Below are 16,313 nucleotides of genomic sequence, written 5' to 3'. Positions count from 1 at the left end.
ATTCTGCCCAAAACATCCTTGATTATAACAACTCGAGGTTTGAATTTGTTCTTCAGTTCCTTGAGCTTAAAAAATGCTGAACAAGTTCAGTCCTTTTGACTTTCCAACTCTAGCTCCTCGCACATTTCATTATCCGAGAGGCTGGGCTCTATGAGGAGAGGCGTGGCATTAGGATTGGTGGAAGATCTATCAACAATCTGTGTTATGCAGATGACACAACCCTACTCCCTGAAACTGAGGAGGGCCTCATGCACTTACTGCAGAGGGTCAAGGACTGCAGCCTTCAATATGGACTGAGGCTCAATATCAAGAAGACAAAGGTTCTCATCACTGTACCAATTGGTAGCATCAGGATGGATGGCAAAGAGATTGAGATTGTTCACAGCTTCAGTTTGCTCGGCTCCAAGATCAACACTCTTGGCACCAGCAGCCAGGAAATAAAAAAACGTATTGTGATGGGAAAGTTTCCTGTTAGGGACCTCTCTAAAGTACTCAAGAGCAACGGTGTCTCTTTGGAGACTAAGGTGCGCCTGATACAGTCCATGGTCTTTGTAATTACTTGTTATGCATCAGAGAGCTGGACAATGACTAGGGAGGACAAAAGGAGAATTGATGCCTTTGAGCTATGGTGCTGGAGAAGAGTATTGAATGTACCATGGACTGCCAAGAAAACAAACAGATTCATCCTAGAGAGGGTTAAACCAGGCTACTCCTTGGAGGCAAAGATTTTGGGGCTTCTTCTGACATACTTTGGACATGTTGCAAGGAGAGACAGGTCTTTGGAGAGGGACATCATGCTGGGTAGAGTAGAGGGACAGCACAGGAGGGGAAGACCCTCTATGAGGTGGATTGTTTCAGTGACTGGGGTAATCGGGATGGGTGTGTCAGAGGCAATGTGATTGGCACAGGATAGAGCTGGGTTTAGGGCTGTTGTACATAGGGTCGCTATGAGTCGTAAACGACTCGACTGCACATAACAACAGCAAACAACATATTTTAATTGTGATTTTAATGAGCATTCACAGAGAAGTTAGATTGTTATTCACTCATTGTTGTACATTTTACTCCCTTCCTGTCCCTTCTTCCTCCTCAGTTCACTTTTCTTCCTTTTAATATTCATTCACTGTTGCACAATTACATACCTCTCCCCAACCATCCCAATCCTCTTTGCAACGATATAACTCTTCTTCCGGGTTGTTGTCATACATATAATGCCTAATAATATGTTCTTTTTAGACAGCTCTTTCTTTTATATGCAATGGTCGTTATCTATCCACTCTTATTCTGTTCTCTACCCAACTCTCCATGGCAGACATGCTATATGACAGTGGAGCTATGCAGTATTTGTCCTTTTGTGACTAAGATATTTCAAAATATCTCAGCATGAACTCCTAAACTATTACACAATGTGGGGAGCCCTGAAGCACATCATGCTGAGTCAAATATCTCAGTTTCCTGACTTATTGATTGCTAGTACCAATGATATTGATTGCTTATCCAAGCAAGATTAAATCATTAACAGCTTCAATCCTTTCCCTATCTATATTAATACTGACTGTTGGTCTTGTAGTGAGTACCTTGGTTGTCTTGATGTTGAGATATAATTCATGCATAACGTCGTAGTCCTTGATCTTGTTAAGCAAGTGTTTCATAACCTTCTCACTTTCACCAAGTTAAGTTGTGTCAACTGCATAATTCAGGTTGTTGATGAGTCTTCCTCCAATCTTGGCACCACATTTTGCTTCAACTTAACCCAAACACAGCCCTCCCAAACCTATTCTATCCTTACAACCTCCATTTTATTTAATTCCATAGTTGCTACTGTTGAGCAACTCTTTTCAAGCAATACATACTTTTGAGGGTATTTCTCTCTTTAACTGACTTTCTACTTTTTTCAAAGCATGATGCCTTTCTTTAGGGACTGGCCTCTGGTGTTGGATCATCTTTCTAGGGAATTGGAATAAATATGGATCTCTGTCAGTCTGTTGTCCAGCTAGCTGTCCTTCTGTCAGTCTGTTGTCCAGGTAGCTGTCCTCCAAATTCCCTGGCATATACTGCTGAATACATTCATGGCTACATCTGTTAGTTGAAATGTATCTGTTGATATCGTGTTGTTTCTTTTTCCTGGCATCTAATATTTTGCCAGTGTCTTCAACACAGATTGAACTTCTTCCTTCATTACCACTGAGTTTTACCCTGATGTTGCTTCCTGAAATAGTTCAGTGTCTACTAATCCTTTTGTTATAGTAGTAACTCTGAATATTTCCTCTATTTTCTTTTGATGCTCACCATATTATTCAAGAGTTTGTTTACAGCAACCTTCAGTATTGCAAAGCAAGGCCTGAAATATTTATCAATTCTCTCAGCTTTAGAAATGCCTATTAAGTTGGTCCCATTTTTTGTTCTTTGACTCCACCTCTTTGTACATTCCATCATAGTAATTTTGCTTTGCCTTGTTAACCAATCTTTTAAATCTTCTTTTCATCTCTTTCACCTTTGCATCTCTTTTCTTTGTTTTGGCTGCTTTACACTATCCTTATAGTATTTATCAATTTATTTAGCAGCAATAATTCAAAAAGCAAAAACTGGTTTTCTGATTGACTTATACTAGCTCAGAGGCTAGTATCTGCCATGTGAACTCAGAAATCAATTAGCATTAGCTATTACTGTTAACTCATTGATTGTTTCAATTATCAAAACTTGCCTTCTCATTTTGCTTCTTTTGTTCATCAGTATGTTCCTCTTGCTAAATGTTTTACATAATGAAACACTTTTAAAGTATTTTACATTAATAATGAGATACACCCCCTTCCACTCCAGAGTCTCATCTTTTCAACTGTATGGACAATAAAATCGCTCCGTAAAGTGTAGCTAAATGGCAGCCTTTTACCTTTGTCATAAATTTCACCTCTGTTTGATGTGGTACACACAGAGACATAACGAGAAAATACAATGAGTTGTTTTTCAATCTCATTTTCTCTCTTAGGATCATTAAGGGTAGTAAAGAGTTATATTCTGTATCATAAAGGATTGCATTTGCGCACTTTCATTTCTAAAATAGGTTCTCTCTTTGAAATGGAAACAGTTTCCTAACTTAAAGTAGGTAATTACACACCCCATTAAACAAGTAATTAACAGATTACAATTTGAAAAAAAGAAAAACTTGAAAATGAGCAATTCGGATTCTAAACGTGAAGAGCAGTGCTATAATTAGCATAATACCTTTAGAAATAGATTAACAAGTACACAATAAAATGGGGGGCAGAAGAGAAACAATCTGTTTCCTCCATACACACTATATGAAAAAAAAATTCATGAGTCAAACATCAGCACAGTTTTTAAAAGTGTGGTTTTAGAATCACTGTTCCATTACTCTAAAATTCAGAAAGATAAGACTTTGATGTATAAAATGTTTGTTATCCTAAGAGACTGTGACTCTTCAGCTTCAATGTTTTAAATTGTCTTTCAACAATAATTCCCTGAGGCAAGTGGCCAATGTAGGGAGCTCAACATGTGTAATTCAAATTGGTAATTTGAAATTGCAAGAAAAACAGGCTCAGTGTTGTGTATGTGTGTTTCATTTTCCCTGCAAGGTTAAAAATGTGCATAAAGGGAATTCAAAGGAAACATGCCCACTAAGTCTTTCTTAGCCTTACCTTGCAAGAAAAGACGAGAAAGAGAATCCATTGTAAAGTTGAGTAAGAGGGCAACTCATTAAAGGGGGGAAAGAGAATGAGAAACTGTAGGCATCATAAACAGCTTTTTATGACAGGATAATGAAAGTCCAGCTTATAACTAACCCTGCAAAAATATTTTGTTTTGGAAAAAAGTCTAGGCTAAGCTCTCTTTTCAAAACACTGCAACATAGAAAAATGGAGAATTCCCAAGCTATATCTTCTACTGCAACTCTGTGTATAATTCTTTCTCATTCCCTGCAACATGAGAGAGAGTATTTCATGAAGTTTCAAACCCATTCTCCTGGCCAACACCTGTCTATGAATTGTTTTCGGAAATATGAACTTACTTGGCGTGCAAAAGTGTTTTATTCAGGCTTTTTTAAGGAAAAAAATAAAGTCCATTAATTGTTTTGCTAGAATCCATATGTCATGTTTTCACTACATATTGAAAATAAAGCACTCTTTAAGGAAAGATAAATAGGTTTGCTCCTACATTCTTCCTAAATCGTTAGTTGTTAATAAGTTAATCCTAAGTTATTAATAAGTTCAAGTTGGCCAGCATACTGATGTTACTGAGAATATCAAACAGCTATTACTTTTTGTTGGGTCAAATGCCATAATGGCTGCCTGTGGAGGACAGTACTTGGTGGAGCTTCCAGTTTAAGACAGGTTTGGAAGGAGAAGTGACATCCACTTCCTAAACCATATGACTCTGGAAACTCTAGGAACTTGGAGAAACGATGATAGTTGCAGAAAGGCTTCAAGCCTTTTGTTCATAGGTTCAATGAGTCATGCTCGAGCATTCCTACTGTAAAAATGTACTGATTTGGGTAAAGAAGCTAATTCTTTTCTGTTTAAGAAATTTGAGCCAGAATTATAAAACAGATATATCATACAACTACATTTTAATTATAATTTCATCAGTTGATAAAATTAATTCATAATCTTGGTATCGTCTATTAATTATTTACTATTCTTTATCAATATTTATGCAGAATATTGTGGAAATTTTTGTTCCATAACTTTGATAACTTATACTAGTGCAGTTAAATTGTATGCATTTTGTGTTTGCATGATAAAAGAAATTTGTAAATCTGGTTTTTTTGATTGATTTGTGTCTTCAAAAAAGATATTTTCATTATGTTTTTGTGAATACATGCCATCAAGTCAAGTACTGCTCATAGAAACCCTTTGCACAACGGTTGGAATCTTATCCCTCCTGTGCCAACAATCCTCCTGCAGTAATTGTGAATATGATTCCTCTTCTGGAATTCAAGTACTAGAAGATGTAAGTACCTGGATAAAATCATATTGTATTAGAATAAAACCAAATTGTAACTCTTGTCTTTATAAATAGATATTCAGAGAGAAAGATACAGAGGAAGAAAGACATTAAAAGGCAGAAGCAGCAAGGGTGTTTGTTATATGCTCACAATTCAAGTAACATCTGCGGATAGCAGAATCTAGAATAGTAAAATAAAGAACTTTCCTTAGAGTTTTTAGAGACAGCGTGGACTTGAAAACACACTGAATCAAGACTAATAGCCTCTATAGTTATGAAAGAATGAATTTCTATCTTTTAAGTTTGTGAACTTTATTAAGGCAATTCAAGAAAACCCAGGCTATCACCGTGAGTGATTAATCTTTGCGATACTGTTTTGGCTTGTTTGCCTATTTATTTGCCTTAAGATAAAGAGTTTTACCAGCAATAGGTTACATATGAAGCTACATTTTCCATCAAATTTGTCAAATTTTATTGTAATTCTTAAAAAACCCCACAACCCATACATCATTATGTCTTCTTACAGCAAATACAAGACTTATTCACAAGAAATTACTGTTTACACCATGTTTAATAGTCTACGAATGCTATTTGAAATTGAACCTAAAATAACAAATATACTAGACTCTTAATTTTGGACCAAACCTAACAATTGTTAGGTGTCATCCCGTCAAGTACAACTCATAATGACCTTTTGAACAACAGATTTAATTCTGTCCTATCCTGTGCCATCCTCACACTCTGAAACACTTGAGCCACTTGGTGCAGTAGTCACGCTATCAATTTACCGGGTTGAGGATCTTCCTCTTTTCACTGTCCCTCAACTTTTCCCAACATGATAACCCTCATCAAGGAACAGCCTCTCTTTCTTAAATAGCAGTATTACAGCGATGTTGCTGTTGATTGCCTTCGAGTCAAGCACGGCTTATTGTGACCTTATGAACAAAAGGCCCTAAGTCCATCTACAACTACCGACGTTTTCAAAGTTCATAGAGTTTCCAGAGACACGTTATTTAGGAAGTGGGTGCCACTCCTGCTTCCAAATTAACAGGTATAAATGATTAGATGAAATTATACTGCAGTGGAATAAAATGAAATACACTCTGACCTTTGTCAAAACTACTTAAAACCTAATGAACAAAAGAGGAACATGAATAATTATACTGTTAGAAATAGAGGCCAGACTGGAAGTCAGTCAAAATCAGGAGACACAACTACAAGCATCTATTCATAGTTGAAACATGGAATGTATGAAATGTGAATATTAGAATGGAGTGCACGAATATCAACATCCTGAACATTAGTGAGATGAAATGGATTGACTTTGTCAAATTTCAATCAGACAATCACATAGTATTCTATGCCAGGAATGAAAAACAGCAAGATTGGTGATGCATTAATAGTTAAAAAGATTATTTCAAGTTCTATCCTGAAGTACAATGTTGTAAGTGATAGGGTATTTATCCACACACATATAATCAAGACCTGTTAATACCACTATTATACAAACATAGTCACCACTAGTTAATGTCAAAGAGGAGGAAATTGAATATTTTTACAAGATTTTGCAATCCAAATTTGACCAAACATTCATTTAAAATGTGTTAATGATAATTAATGACTGGAGTGCAAAAGGTACAGACAATGAATGAATGATATTCAGAAAATGTTAACTTGGTGCCAGAAACGAGGCCAGAAAATGAATGACTGAGTTTTCTCTGCTCCATAAGTTATTCAGAGAGAGACAGAGAGAGAGAGAGAGAGAAAGAGAGAGAGAGAGAGAGAACCAGTGTGTGCAAGCACATGTGACACATTTTACATTTTTATGGGTAATAATACTCATATTTCTCTTGGGTAAAGCCTAGTAGATTCAAACCAGCAAACTTTCAGTTAACAACCCAATAACACCAGAGATCCTTGACAGGTACATGTCATTCAGCAAATAGTGATAGCTAACTATGTTTTCTTCTCCTTATTTTCTGTTTTTTCCATTTAATTACTATTTAAATTATTGTATGTTTGTTAAGCATTTATCAAAACAGCTAGCACATAGACAGGCATGTACACTGGTGGTTAGCTTTAAAAAAATACACAGAATTCTGTATCTTTTCAATAAACTAGAAAGTACTTGAGTGCTTACTGTGCTAAAGCTTAAATTATTTGATTGAATGACATTGTTCCTAAGAAATTACATAACAAAGATATAACAAGATCCTAATATTAAACAAAAAGCAAATTCAAGAGGATAAAATACTCTTTAAACATGGATAAACACTGTTTTGAAAACAGGGAAACCTGGGTTTCACTATACTGCTATGTATAATACTTGCATGTTGCAAGCTATGTCATCAATATTTGAAACATCAACAAATCACATGTCAATTGTACTTGCAGATCAAGACAAAATAGAAATAAACAGCCTGTAGTCATTTAAACAAATGTAATAACCAATGTAAACTCCCCATATCATGAAAAATTATTTTCTTAAATAATGATGAAAAATATCTGTGCGGTTGTTGTTCTTGTTAAGTATTATTCAGTGGAAATTGTTTGTTTCATCACTGACCATCCAGCAGTTCTTCAGAGGATATAAGTATCATGGGACGAGCTTGATAATCTTTCTGCTATGGAGCTGCTGGTAAATTCCACCCACATGCCTTTGAGTAAACAGTACAACTCTTTACTACTAAACCACGAGTTGTCATGTGCCACCTGGTTGACTATGAGTTCTTGTTGTTGTGTACTATCAAGTCAGAAATAAGACAAATCTGACCCTCTAGTAGATTTTCAGTGGAAGTTAATTGCATGAGAGGAGATTGCTCATTCTTCTCATGAAGAACTTTGTGGATTCGAACTGTGTGCCTTTGAGACTGTAGCACAGCTCCTTGCCTTTAGTCCCACTGTCAATGTTCCTTGACTATGACTATAGCTACTCTATTAAAAACAGATCTGAACCTTACCCTATCTTGTGCCGACTTTATGATCTGTGTCATTCTCAAGCCCACTGTGTTGGTCACTGTGCCAACTCATTTTGTTAGAAACACTCAATTTATGCAGTGGCCACAAAAAAGCACTACAGCACATTAACAATCCAGAAGTCGGCATGATGTGGGATGTGGTCATTGTTAGGTGTCATCAAGTTAACTACAAGTCAATTAGAGTATAATATGATACTACAAACAATAGATTTGAGCCTTGTTCTAATGTGCACTATTCCCATGATGACCAATATACTTGAGACAATTATTGTAGTCACTGTGTCAATCTGTCCTATTGAGAGTTGTGTTTTCTTTATCTGATCCTCCACCTCTCTTAAGTATGATATCCCTTGCCAAGGACTAGCATTTCCTGACAACATATCTAAAGTATGTGAGATGAAGTCTCACCATCCTTGCTTCTACGGATGCACTTCTTGGCTGCAATTCTTTTGATAAAGACTTGCTTTTTTCCTTTTGGAAGTTCATGAGATATCAAGTAATCTTACAAAACACTATAATTCAAAATTATCAGTTTCTCTTCTGTCAACCTTATTCACTTTCCAGCTTTCAGATATGTAGTAAGGAAGCAATTGAAAATATTGTGTTGTGAATTAGGCGTATGTTAGACTTTAAACCAATATCGGTACTCTTGAGCACTTTGCAGAGGTCTGTGACAATAGATTTTCCCAATGCAACACGTATTTTTTTTTATTTCTTGATTGCCACTATGATAGGTATTGACTATTGACCCGAGTGAAATAAAACAGTTGACAACTTAAATCTTTTCTCCATCCATCATATTGCCTATTGATCCAATGGTAAGGATCTTTGGTTTCTTGATGTTGACAAGTAATTATTATTGAAGGCTGTAGTCTCCTCTACAGTAAGAGCTTAAGGTTTTCTCCACTTTTGTCATTCAAAAACAGTGTCCTCTGCATGTCACACAGGTTGATGAGTTTTTCTCCAATTCTGATGCCACATTCTTTTTCTTAAAGTCGAGCTTCTGAGATTATTTGCTCAGCATACAGATTGAATCAGACGGAGAAAGAATACAACCATAATATACGTTCTTTTATTTTAAATCTGTACAGCTGTACTGGAGTAACTTTAGTTTTGCTAAAGTTAGTACAGCTGTGATGATACTGCTTTTAAAATACAGCTGTGATGATGCTTGCTTTATAGTTTGAATATGTGTATGTTGCTTATATATAGTTTACCCTATTCATATAGCACTTTTCTGTAATATGTTGTAATGGGTTCACTTGTATGTGGCTGTGATGTTGGAAGCTACACCACCAATATTTCAAATACTTGTATGATCACAGGTTTCAGCAAAACCTCTAAACCGAGACAGGACCCTCATCGCTTTCTTAAATAAAAGGCCTTCAAAAACCCTATGAATAAGGCAGAAACACTGTTAGAGATAGCACCAAAAATTGATACTCTAAGATTACAAGACATTTTAAAGTGAGGAGAAATGGAATGTAGAACATATGGATTTAGGACAAACTGAAATTTTAAAACATGAAGTGAAATTCATAAATATCATCATCCTAGATAGTAGCGCTTGAGAGGAGTATTGAACATACCATAGACAGTTAGGAGGGAAAAAAAAACAACACCAAAAAACAGGTACATCATAGAGAGAGTGAGACCAGGTTTCTCCTTAGAAGCAAGGATTCTAAAGCTTTATCTGACATACTTTGTACATGTTGCAAGGAGGGACTAGTGCTTGGAGGGGGTCATCATGATTGATAGGGTGGAGGGACCGCGCAAGAGAGGAAGACCCTCGATGAGATGAATTGATTCAGTGACTGGGGAAATGGGGACAGATGTATTAGAGACAGTAAGACTGACACAGGATAGAGCAAGTTTAGGGCTATTGTACATAGGGTCACTATGAGTCTCAGGTGACTCAATAGCATATAACAACAGCATCAGGTATTAGTGAGCTGAAATGGGCCAGTATTGACAATTTTGGATCAAACAATAATACAATATACTGTACCAGAAAACAATGACACTGTCTATTATGTGCTTAGGTGAAATCTATATTTAAAAGAGTCTGTTGTGAAAGCACACCAAAGAAAATCTACCTGATTTAAAATTAAGTAAGGTCTCTTTGTTGTAGCCTTTCTCCATGCCTACTTATTTCATATGCTGAGCCACTTACTCCAGAAGCTCTACTTTATGAAGAAGAATGTAACTTCAGGATTAGAGTAAGACTTACTAAGAACCGTCATTATGCGGAAGCCACTCCTTTCAAGTGAGCAGGCTCACTTGAAACACTTGCTGAAGAGAATTAAATACTGCAGCCTTCAAAAGGAATTTTACCTCAACATCAAGATAAGAAAAGTACTCACCAACCAAATAGCAACAACATGATAGATGGAAAAAAGATTGAACCTTTCAGTGATTTTTATCTTTTTTGGATCCACAGTCAATACAGTTGGTACTAATTCAGGAGATCAAGAGATACATTGTACAGGGGAAATATGAAGACAGAAAATTCTCCAAATTATTGAGGAGTAATGACATTAGTTTGAGAACTAAGGGGTAGCCTGATTCAGTTCTTGGTCTTTTCAATCACTTGCTATTCTACGGACAGTTCAACAATCAATAAGAATGATGGACGAATTGATGCCTTTTAACTGTGGTGTTGGCGAGGAGTACTGAATATGTCATGGATTGCTAAAAGAACAGATATGTCTTGGAGAAGGTGTAACCATAGTTCATAGTTTTTTTGGAGGCGAAGATGATAAAGCTTCATCTTACATGCTCTAGGCATGTTGATAGGCAAGGCTATTTATTCCTTGGAGAGGGAAATCATTCTTGGGAAGGTGGAGGAATGGAGAAAGAAAGGGAAGACTTTCAACCAGATAGGCTGAATAGTGACTGCAGCAATGGGCTAAAGTATGTCAGAGATTGTGAAGATGGCACAGGATGGGACAGTTTTCAGATGTTTAGTTCATAGTGTCACTGCAAGCCATAATCAACTCAATGGCACCTAACAACAACAACAACAATAATATTTCTAAGAAAGACAAATTGAAGAGGCATGTTTCTGCTCTCATTGCTCTAAAAAAAAAAACAACTATAGTCTTCAATATGAATTGCATCTAACACCAAGAACACAAAAATTATCACCACTGAAACAATAAGCATCATTATGTTGGAGAAAAGTTTGAAGTTGTTAAAGATTTCTATTTATTTGGATCCATAATCAATACCTCTGTTACCAGCAATCAAGAAATCAAAATACATATTGCATTAAGGATATCTGCTTTCAAGGATCTCTCCAAGGTGCTGAGAAGTAAGGACTTCAGTCTAAGGGCTAAAATGTGCCTGATTTAAACAATCGTCTTTTCAATTACACTCTACATATCTCAATGTTGTACAATAAATAAGTATGACAGAAAAAGAATCAATATCTTTGAGATATGGTGTTTGAGAAGAGGACTGAATGTACTACGGATTGCCATAAAATGAAGTAATTATATCTTAGAGAAAGTACATCTAGAATATTCTTCAAAGGCAAAGTAGAAGAAATGTCTTTTCATATACTCTGCACGTGATTTTAGGAAGAAGCAGTCATTGGAAAGATAGCCAGAAACACAGAAAGATAGCAAGATGGATTGACACAATGAGTATTGCAATAGGCTAGAATATATTAGGGATGATAAGGATGGCATAAAATAAGGTAAAGTTCAGATCATTTGTGAAATAGGGCCATAATCAATATGAGGGCACCTAAAACAACAACAGCAATCTACTCTCAGACAATACTTGAGATACTGTCTGAAAGACTAATAAGGGGAAAGAAGGTGAAATGATCTTGAATGGGACAGGGTTCTTACATTTTTGCAACCAATAATCTGATAATTATAACTGTCACAAACTAACATTGACCAATTTAATCTGTTAGAATGTCATTTTTCGCATTGCTAATACATTTCTTCACACACGTTTAGGCATTTTTGGCATACACTGTGTGTTTCTCTGGGCAAGACTTAGAAAGAAACTAAGGGAAATCGTTGATTTATTCAGCTGTTGTCTTTTTGCTGAAGTTCCAAGATCATAGCTTGCAGAACCAAGAAATGGCTATGTTCCAAAGTGTCACTTTTATTGTCTCAGTCTGTTCTGACATCTGATGCCAAGTTTATGTGTAAGTTGGGTGTGTAGGCTGACTAATGAAATCTGTCCAGTAACCAAATGTGACAACAGTTACTTGTCTTTGTCTCAAATCCCTGGATATGAAACTAATTCTAAAATTCTTAACAAATTTTGTTAAGATTTTTACTAAGGTTTTTCTTTTCAGGAAAGAGACAATTGAATAATCCTGATAGGCATGATGATTATAAATAAGATTTCTTTTCAAACAAATGTAGCCAATTATTTTATCTTCAATAGCCACAGATTTAAACTCTAGCTGAAAGACTGATGACCTCATCACAAGTTTCTTAACTATAATGAAGTACCTAATGAGAAGATTGGTGGCAAAATGGTTAAGTACTTATCTTCTAATCAAAAGAGTAGCTGTTTAAATCCACAAGAACTTTTCCAGAGAAAAAATACAACAGTCTCCTTCTAAATAAATTGGTTATTAGGAAACTGTATAGGTCACTTCTCTTCTTGTTCTATTGAGACTTTATAAGTTTGACTATTTGATGACTAAAATGGAAAGGTAATTAACAAATGAGTAGCATATATGTGTGATTTCTAATATTTATCCTTAAATAACAAACATTTTTCTTCTCATTTACTTTATGTTGCTCTAACAGATACAGCCCAAGAAGATAATTTTAGTACAATTTAATGTGGGGGAGGGTGTGAGGAAAATGGAAAGAATTTGTTCTTGAAAACAGTGTATTTTAGTTTTGTAAATAAACTAGTAGAAAAAGAAAAAAATAATAACCTATGTTCTTCCTTACTTTTTAGCTAAATGTTTTCATGATAGTCTCAGCTATGAGAGTTTCTAAGAGCCTCTCTCCTAATTTCTTATACGTGCTAGTAATCCTCAACATTTGTTGGTATTCCTTAGTGTTGCTTAGCATCTCTCTTTCACTTTGTATGTCACTGTGTCTATTTTGCTGTTTTTGTTACTGAAAACTGATTCTGTTTGCATTCCACTCAAACAAATAATAACTCATTAATATAGCAAAAACAAATACTTATCTCCAAGTAGAATAACATTTACTAGTATTGGAACCAAAACTTATATCTAGTATGTGACTTCACAACTCAATAAAAAAAATATTAAATGTACTATGCATATAATGCATTTCAAAAATCATTGCCATATCATTGACACTGACTCATAATTGCACTTCCATGGAGTTTCTAGTGCTGTAAACAATAAGGGAGAATATTGTTCATCTATTTCCCTTGCAAAGATTGCTGAGATAAGAGAGCTGAACAGGAAATTTCAAAGGGAAGTTTGATATGACGAGGGAAAATATTAATACAAAATCTGTTAAATGCTGGAGTTAGAAAAGCAAAGGGGAAAACATGCTTAGCATTTTTTCCAAGATCAAATAATAAAAGAACAAATTCAAGTCTTGGGTTACAATACTGAAGGATTCTATGGAGAAGACCTTTAATGATGTAATTTGTACTATCTAGTCAGATCCAACCCATAGTTGAACCTCTGCTGGGTTTTTTAAGGGAGTAAATGACATGGAAGGAGCTTGCCTTTCTTTCATGGGACATCTGGTGAATTTTGAAAGTGTGCCCTTGCAGGACATTCTCTTACCACTAAGTCACTAAAGCATCAAAATAAAATGGAAAGAATAAACAGAATCACTGTAGCAAAGAGAACTAAACAATAATGAACCAGTTCAGAAAGTAACAGGTGATCAAGAACCAATTGTATTAAAGTAAGAAGTCCAAGATTCACTGAAGTGCTTGCAAAAACAAAAATAAACAAACAAAAAACAAGACAACCAACCAACCCCAAGGACCCAACAATGATGAGATATCAACTGGGGGGGGGGTTTGTGGTGAAAGAGTCAATCCCAGACATGCTCACCAGTCTTTACCCACAAATATGGAAGACAATCAATTGACTGAGGAGATTCGCAATTTCTTTCACATTTTCATAAAAGGTGATTAAAAGGTGGATATTATCAGACAATATGATTTATATGACATAAAAATAAAATCTTGCTGATAATTATTTTTAAAAATGTCTAGAATAATAAATCAAAATTCAAAAACTCAGAAATTCAAGCTGGACTCAGAAGATGGCACGACCTATGGGGCGTTATTGGTAAGTACCAAGGGACAGAAACATCATTATTTATGTTACATGGATCTTGACTAAAAATCAGACAATACCAAAAGGAGGTGTATTTGTGTTTTATCAGTTATACTTCAACATCAAGAAAACAAGATTCACTGGACCAATAAACAGCATGATGATAGATAAACAATTGAAACTTCTAATGATTTCATTTTGCTTGAACTCCCAATCACTGATCATGGTAGCAGCAGTCAAGAACACAAAAGATTTCTTTTATTGGGGAAATCTGATGTCAAGGACCTCTACAAAGTTTTTTTTAATAAAAATGTTTTAATGATTAATGTTTAGACATTATTTAACATTGTGGGCATATACAGAGGAGCTAAGCACACTTTGACAGCACACCATTGAATGTTATTGTTTCTGTATTGACATATGTAAAGACAGGTGCAAACTAGTACCTAGGAAGGAAGACATACATTACAAGTGTACACATTCTAGGGTTGGCAAGGTCAATGTAAACAGATGTTGTGACTCTTCCCAAACAACACCCGCAAGACTAGTAAGAGAACCCATCGGTTCCCTAGAATATGAATGTGCAAAATTAAAAGCATGGTAAACTGATATTTACATACATATCAAACCAACAATTAGTTTATACATTGTCGATGACTAAGATAAGTCATGTGTGGTTCAATGTATGCTTTTTTTCAATGAAGGTATTTGTAGGCTAAATTCCAACATGTTAAAACAACACACACATTAGTTCTTATCTGGCTGAACACTGCCTCAAGTGTGTAAGACACAATTTTACAATAAGCAGTAGATTATGTTTAAGCAAGTGGTTCTAAACAACCTTTAGAAAGGAGATCAGTTTAAAGTCCAAGATACATCTGTTCCAAGTCATGTTCTTATCAATTTCTTCTTATGCATCTGAAAGTTGGACAACATATAAATACTGAAGAAAAATAAGTATATGTAAATTATGGTGTTGTCAAACAGTGTTGACTATAATATAGACTGTGTAGAAAGTATAAACAAATCTGTCTTAGAGGAATTTCAATCTTAGAGGCAAAGGTGATGAAATCTTGTCTTACTTTGTGTGTGTTTTCAGAAGTATCTAATACTTGGGAAGAGATATAATTATGGGAAAGGTAGAAAGTTGGAAAGAAAGAGGAAGTCATTGATAAAGATGGTTTGACACAATGACTACTGCAATAGATTTAAGCCTAACAGAAACCCTGAAGATGGTGCAACATAGAAAACAGTTCAGATCTATTATTGATAGAGACATAGTGAATTCTGAAATATTTTAAAAGAAAGAAAAGTATATTCTTCTGAATTTTATTAAGACTTAGCATTTAAAGTCCAAGTAACATGGGATTGAAAGCAATTAATAATTGAACCTCTATAGAGTTTCTTAAGTTGTACATGGGAAGTAATTGCTCATCTTTCTACTTCGATGTTGATGAGTCATAGTTACGTTGATAATATCCAACAACAACATCGTCTTCCTTGGAAAAGCTGGTAGATTCAAATCAATAGAGTTACACCCTTTACAATCTATATGTGAAATAGATTTGGGAGGTTGGACTTTATGAGAAGGAATGTGGCATCAGGATTGGAGGAATACTCATCAACAACCTGTGTTCAGATGATGACACAATCTTGCTTCCCAAAGTTGAGAAGAATCTGAAATGTTTTCTGCACAAGGTCAAGGACTGTAGTTTTTAATATGAATTGAAGCTAAGTATCAAGAGAAAGATTCTCACCACTTAGCTGATTGGGAGCATCATGATAGAAGGAGAAGAGATGGAGGTTGTTAACAATTTCAGCTTTCTCAGCTCCACCATCAACATTCTTGGCAATAGCCGTCAAGAAATCAAAAGATGAATTGCATTGAAAACAATCTCTTGACAAGGACCTTTCCAGAGTGCTAAAGAGCAACAGGTCAGTCTAGAGACTAAGGTGCGCTTGATCTAAGCCTTGGTTCACAATTACTTCCTACATATCAGAGAGCTGGACAATTAATAAGAATGACAAAAGAACAATTGATATTTTTAAGTTATGGTGCTGTAGAAGAGTATTAAAAACACCATGAACTGACAAGAGAATAAAAAGGTCTGTTCTGGAAA

Source organism: Elephantulus edwardii, unplaced genomic scaffold, assembly GCF_000299155.1.
Source record: "Elephantulus edwardii isolate Elephantulus edwardi_28Jun2011 unplaced genomic scaffold, EleEdw1.0 scaffold00142, whole genome shotgun sequence".
Lineage (NCBI taxonomy): Eukaryota > Metazoa > Chordata > Mammalia > Macroscelidea > Macroscelididae > Elephantulus > Elephantulus edwardii.
Note: the sequence above shows the minus strand (reverse complement) of the source record.